We start from the raw sequence: 7,714 nt of genomic DNA, 5'->3' as shown, positions 1-7,714 counted from the left end.
AGACTCTAGGAATTTAATGGTATATTAATATGGGCTATGATCATGCAGGCTCAGGGGTGGATCTAGGATTTATAAAAGGGGGGGGGGGGGGGGGCTAACTCAAGGTACTAATCTCTTGGGTAGAAGTGTGCAGAGCATGCTGGAACTAAGGGGGTCTGGGGGCATGCCCCCCCAGGAAATTTTTGAAAAATAGATGCTAAAATACTGCAATTTGGAGACATTTCCACATAAAATTCATAATATTTTCTGCCTGTAGATATTTTATATACTGCCTTTAGATTATAGGTATGGCTCCCTGAAGCATTTTGTTAATGGAAAAGTTTGGGTAGGTACAGACAACCAAGTACATGATGCACCCCTCTCACAATTTCACAACACTGAATAGTTGCATGTAGAATAATAATGTTAAAAGTGGAAAATTTTGAAATTTGAACATGAAGCTGACAGCATTTTCAATGGAAATTGTGTACGTGAATTAAGTATTGCCATACATATTAACTACACAAGTAGATGAATGAAGCCCTTTAAACAGACCAATGCACTTCATTGTATGTATAGGTGCAGGCAGATTTGGAAAAATTCCATAACAGAACCAACTATATGCTTCCAGTGAATGTTCTATTAGAGTAGTTAGCTGACTGCTCTATTAGAGTATCTCGATCTTATACACCTCCAATGCTGATCCGGGTCCTTGTTGCATAAACTTTAGCATAAATCCACTGATAATACCTTGGAAAGATGTTTATAAGGTGGTTTTATGAGTATTTGTATTATTAGCGACCATATAATTATGCTAAGACAAAATTTCATTATAATACTCAGCATATTGATCAAGTAAAGCCTAAAAGTGTGAAGGGGGGGGGGGGGGGGGGGGGGGGGGGGGTTTCAGCCCCCAAAGCCCCCCCCCCCTCCCCTGGATCCACCCCTGAGGCTTGAGGTAGGCTAAAGGCCTGAGACAATAACAACAGGCATCCTTGGCCTCTCAGCTAACTTCTGTATTTCCTCAATGAATTTTAACTTTTAAAATCCTGGGGCTCTACCTTGTTCTCCCTTTTAAGGAACATGGGGTTGCCCTGAGAAAGCCTTTTGGGATGCAATTGGATACTGACCATTAGGTTTTTCTTCCAAATGTGTCTGTGTGTTTGTGGCCATGGCTTTTAATGAATTGCTCATCAGGAGGGTTCCCTATTGTTAGACATGAACTTAGGTACTTCATCATGACTGCTCTCAGTGCTCTGTCTGAGGCATATACTTATTCTTTAATTTATTAAGGCTTTAAGGCACAAGTGCTGAAAGTCTGTAGGACACCTGGTCCTACAGCCTGTTTAAAGATACTATATAAAGTATGTTTAAAAAGCTGCAGAAAGCTGAGAAAGGGTATGTTGTGATGTTGCCATACAACCTGTATTGCTGGTCAGAATGTATGGAACAGCCATTGTTGAGGATGAGGCTCATTTGGATGTTAGTGCAAGAAGATTCATCAGAATTGTTAACCAGTAACAGGTCATCGATAACTAGGGGTCACAACTACCAATTATTTAAGTTACAGTCATCTACGAAAGTGAGATCTTCATTTTTTACTGTGACTGTGAGAGCCATTAATGCACTCCATTGAATGATTTTAACTTGAACTGTAGCTGGTCTATTTTTGTATGATTACCAATTAGTTAATTCTTTGTATAATCTGCATAGTTTTTATGTTGCAATTATTAATAACATCACATAATTTTACCTACTATACACGATAATAGGCCAATAAAGATCAGGCCTTTACCTGTACACCTAATGCTAATACTGAGTTGGTTGGAATGTTTTGATGTGTACAAAATATTGAGATCATACAATGTCACCTCATGCTGCTCATCTGAGGTCTACAATATCAGGGACAGTTTTAGGGGGGTTTCGGCCAGAAACCCCCTCTGAAATAGCGCACGCCCTACAATTTGTCTGGGTGATAAAAATTACAGAGAGTTATACATACTTTATTATATTATGGGCAAAACTTCATACTTTTACCTCTGAATCACCTTCACAGCATTTGCAACCTTCTTTTTTTTTTTTTTTTTTGGGTCTTCAACTTGCAGCTAGGTTGAAGTTGCAATTCCAGAGAACCAGAAACCCCCTCTGAAATTTCTAGATCCGCCCCTGAATATTGCTTACTCATCAGTCCTAGCTACTTTTCCAACACTATTTCTCCATTGTGAGATTCCTTTTCCAGAACAATTCAGCTGTTACCCTAGATCTTTCTGTGGTTGGAGCAATCTACCCATACATGATACTATTGAATTCCAATCGGTACAAGTATTTTTAGATTAATTATAATTTGATTGACATTTATTTAGTGATTTTTCCTAAATATATCAGTTTCATAGCAGTATGGTACTCATAATCATAAAATGGTCATAGGCTCATTCACTCCTTTGGTGTTTACTGGAATGGGCAGTGCTACTACTGGGTCATTCCATGCCAAATCAACAAAAAATCCCGATTTTCATGAAATTTGGCATAGAATGTCAGAAGGCTTGTTTAACTGGTGAAATTTGCACGCTACACATTGAAGCTAAAGACATGCCATCTTCCAACCTGCTCCAACATTTTAAAGCATGTATTGATTATATTGAAGGTGCTAGGAAAGCTGGAAGCATTGCATGCATGGAGTGGCTTGCAAAAACTACAACTATTGTAGCTGCTTATCTGATGAAGTCTGAAAAATTGTCTCGGGGTGCTGCTCTGCAGAGCATAGTGGCCATCAAATCAAGTGTCAAGCCCAACTTTGGTTTCTTGGAGCATTTAGAGATATGGGAGGATATGAGGTGGTGTATTGGTCCACAACATAAGCTATTCAAGAGTTATATGAATAGATCATGGCTTTTTAAACAGGGTGTCAAGCTGTAACAATTGGTGGTAAGAAATCAGATATGAGCAAAGTTCTTAGTGGAGTACCTCAAGATTCTGCAATGGGTCTTTTGTTTGTAATTTATATTAATGATCTTCCCAACATGATTAAGTCTTCTGCATTATTGTTCGTTGATGATGACAAGCCTTACTGTCCTATTGTTAATCACAGCAAGACTTGTTAACCTTAGAAAAAATGGTCAAGTAAATGGCTTCTAAAGTTTAACATAGTAAAGTCATTCATCATGCATCTGGGAAACACTAATCCAAAGTATACATACTATAAGATTGCAAGATGTGTCCAAACACAATAGTAGAGCAGCATACTCACAAAAAGGGGTGAATTGTGCACTTTGTGATAAAAGCATGGAACTTTCCACATAGTACACCTGATGACATAAAATTTGAGAGGTGGAGTCATCACAAATTTGACCTTTGGTGTGCTTTACAGCTCATTTATATCTAAAAATAGTGACCTTTGCCTATATATCATCCATGCAACACTAAAGTTGCTCAAAATACATATGGGTGCCAAAGTGAAGATCTTTATCCAAGAAACAAGTTGATGCTTGTTTCAAGTTCATAGCTTATTCCATTCCAAAGTTATAGTCATTTATACAAGCTACAAATCCATTAAACTTTCATTGCCTACGCAATTAATTAGATTACATTCCTTATCTACATTCTTTGGTTAGTAATTCAATACTTGTATTTATTTAGCTAACTATTTTGGCATTGCAGCTAACATATATAACCAGAAAGTGAAAAGAAATCCAGGGTTGGGGCATAAGGGGTATGTACCCTCCTCTCTTGAGGTAGTTCAGCAAAGGTTATAGCTTATTGTATTGCCATTTGAACCCAAAGTCTAGGGTTATTTATGGCTATACTTTGTTCATAGACTGGTATTTGAGGTATAAAACTCAGTAACATGTGACAGCTGTGTGCTACTTTCAGCCAAAGTTGCTATACAATGTTTAAAGACTGATATTTAGGTTGTAAGACTTGTATATTAGCAATGGTGGAATAAATTTGCTGTATATATCATACAGCACTGTCAAGCAAAGATGTCCAATTGGTTATGCCCTCAATGATCAGGTTCCTCCACATCTCATACTCCCTTGCCATTGGGTATGTCTCTCCTAAGGCCTTTGACAAATCTTAACTTTAAAAGTGCAATTAAAAGGGGGTACAAGATGTAGGGAGCTTGGGATTGTAATTCTTCCCCATCAATTCACACATTTGCATGCTTTAAATGTCTACATCAGTTCAATGCAAGTTAGGTATAAGACGTTAAACATCGAAAACATATTTTACAGCAACCTCGGCTGACTTATAGCACGCAGCTGTGACATATTACTGAGTTTTATATCTCAAATACTGACTGATCTATATGCAAAGTATAGCCATAAACAACCCTAGACTTCAAGGTCAAACTGGCAATAGAACAACTATGACCTTTGTTGAACTACCTCAAGAGAGGAGGGTACATACTGTTTATGCCCCACCCCTGGATTTCTTTTCACTCTCTGGTTATAATATGCTCCCTGCAATGCCAAAGTAGTTAGCTAAATAAATACAAGTATTGAATTTCTAACCAAAGAATGTAGATATCTAATGAATTTTGTGGGCGGTGAAATTTTAATGGATTTGTAACTCCTATAAGTGACGATGACTTTGGAATGGAATAAGCTATGAACTTGAAACAAGTATCAACTTGTTTCTTGGATAAAGATCTTCACTTTGGCACCCACTTTGAGCAATTTGAGTGTTGCATGCATGATATATAGACAAAGGTCACTATTTTTAGACATAAAATGAGCTGTAAAGCACACCAAAAGTCAAATTTGCGATGGCTCCACCTATCAAATTTCATGTCATCAGGTGTACTAACTATGTGGAAAGTTTCATGCTTTTATCACAAAGTGCACAATTTTTCTGCTATGCTGCTCTATTAAAAGATTTAGGTATACTGATAGACTCCAACCTCAAGCTTCACAACCAAACAGCTGCAGCTGCAAACAAGCTTAGTAGAATCTTAGGACTTATAAAGAAATCCTTCAATTCATTGAATAGTACAACTCCCATTGCTCTACAAATCTTTAGTAAGACCACATTATGGATAAGCTAATGTTGTTTGGGGGCCGAGCTACATGTGTTGGTGGTGATTGTCAGATGTTAGAATCTGGCTGTACAAAGAAGAGCTATTAAGTACATTGCAGATCTATCTAACTTACAGTATGAAGATCGTTTAAGGTGTCTCAACATCACAACATCCCTTCACTTTCCGACTGCCATTATCAAGCTGATATGTTAATGGTTTACAATGTTTTCCATCGAAATCGAGTAATATACAACCAGATCAACTTTTCCACCAATTGCCAAGTGTGACAAGGGGACACAGTTACAAGATATTTAAGCCACATCAAGACACACGGTAGTGTGTCGTGCGGCCCAAGAAGCCGGCGCGCCACACCGTGAGTATATTGACAGGAAGAACGAAAACGTCATTTTCACACCTTTGTATCTCGGTGATCACTTATCTGATTGGAACCAAATTTGCTACACAGTTGCCCGCCAGCCAAGGGAGTCTACATTCCAAATTTGAAGGAAATCGCTGCAGTCATTTCCGAGATACGAGCTGCCAAAGTTTCGTTTTTTTTTCTTCGTTTTTTTCTTCTTCTTCTTCTTCGTCTTTTCGCACTCTTGCAAAAAATTGCTATAACAAGCAAACGCGTACTCCGATCGCCTTGAAATTTGGCACACAGAAAGGGAGTCCAAAGGCGAATCCTAGCATCAACTTTGGTACAAATCCGATGAATGGTTCAGGAGTTATGACCGATTATTCGCGTAAAACAAGATCGATTTGTTGTCACGCCTACAGGGTAAACCGCTTAATGGAATGAGTTGAAAATTGCTATGTAGATGGAGTAACCATCGTAGGAGTGCCTTTTGGTGGTTTGAAAGGAATCGAGATAAAGACCACGGAGATATGACACAAAACCCAACCTGTGTCACAATTACGCGATCGATTTTTATGAATAAAAAGTATTAGTTTTCAAGCCTACTAGGCAAACCGCTTAGAGCAATGAGCTGAAAATCGGTGTATAGCTGGAATAATCTTCATAGAAAGTCCTTGCAGTAGTACAGAAGAATCGGATTACAAACCACTGAGTTATGATTCGAAAGCCAACTCCGTGTAGCAAATGCGAGATCTAGATACTCTAATAGAACAGTCACCCTAATAGAGCATTCGGCTAATTTATTTACTCCATTATAGAATTTTATTACATCACAAGTTATTCTGTAGGGAGTTCAGCTGCAAACAGTTAATCTTATAGACATTTCAGCAAGAAGACAGTCACCATGTGGAGAGTTAAACAAATATACCACTATAGAGATTCAGAACATTACAAGTCACACTGAAGAAAGTTCAGCTATAAACAAATCATGCACTGTGTAGAGAATTCAGCTACAATTAAGTCACTCTCTAGAGAATTCAGTTACACAGAAGTCTGCTACACACAAGTCACTGTGGAGAGAGTTCAGCTACAAACAAATTACCCTTTAGAGTGATCAGCTACAAACAAAACACTTTGCAGGGTGTTCAACTGCAACAAATCAATTACCTTTAGAGCGATCAGCAATGAACAAATCAACACAAATCTACCTGTAGAGAGATCAGCTAGAAACAAATCACCCTGAAGAGAGTTCAGCTACAAAAAATCACCCTGTAGAGACATCAGCTAGAAACTAGACACAATGTAAGGAGTTCAGCTACAAGCAATCACCCTGTAGAGGGTTCAGCTAAAACAAATCAACCTGCAGAGAGATCAGCCACAAACAAATCACCTTATAGAGAGTTCAGCTACAAACAGATTACCTGTAGAGAGATCGGCTACAAACAAATCAACCTGCAGAGAGATCATCTATATACACACAAATCAACTTGTAGAGAGATCAGCTACAAACAAATCACTCTCTAGAGAGATCAGCTACAAACTAGACACAAAGTAAGGAGTTCAGCTACAAGCAAATTACCCTGTAGAGAGTTCATCTACAAACAAATCAACCTGTAGAGCAATCAGCTAGAAACAAATCACCCTGAAGAGAGGTCAGCTACAAAAAATCACCCTGTAGAGAGATCAGCTAGAAACAAATCACCCTGAAGAGAGGTCAGCTACAAAAAAATCACCCTGTAGAGAGATCAGCTACAAACAAATTGCCCTGTAGAGAGATCGGCTACAAGCAAATCAACCTGCAGAGAGATCAGCTACACACAAATCAACTTGTAGAGAGTTCAGCTACAAACAAATTATCCTGTAGAGAGATCGGCTACAAACAAATCAGCCTGTAGAGAGTTCAGCTAAAACAAATCAACCTGCAGAGAGATCAACTACAAACAAATCACCTTATAGAGAATTCAGCTACAAACAAATCTCCCTGTAGAGAGATCAGCTAGAAGAAGTTACCTTGTAGAGAGTTCAGCTTCAAACAAATCACCCTGTAGAAAGATCAGCTAGAAGAGGTCACCTTGTAGAGAGCTCAGCTACAAACTAGTGACCTTGTAGAGACATCAGCTAGAAGAAGTTACCTTGTAGAGAGTTCAGCTACAAAGAAACCATTCTTTAAAGAGCTCAGCTGCAAACAAACCACCTGTACAGAATTCAGCTACAAATAAATCACCCTGTAGAAAGATGAGCTAGAAAAAGTTACCTTGTAGAGAGTTCAGTTACAAAGAAACCACCATGTAGAGAATTCAGCTACAAACTAGTGACCCTGTAAAGACATCAGCTAGAAGAAGTTACCTTGAGAGAGTTCA

Source organism: Dysidea avara, chromosome 3, assembly GCF_963678975.1.
Source record: "Dysidea avara chromosome 3, odDysAvar1.4, whole genome shotgun sequence".
In the NCBI taxonomy this organism is placed as follows: domain Eukaryota; kingdom Metazoa; phylum Porifera; class Demospongiae; order Dictyoceratida; family Dysideidae; genus Dysidea; species Dysidea avara.
Note: the sequence above shows the minus strand (reverse complement) of the source record.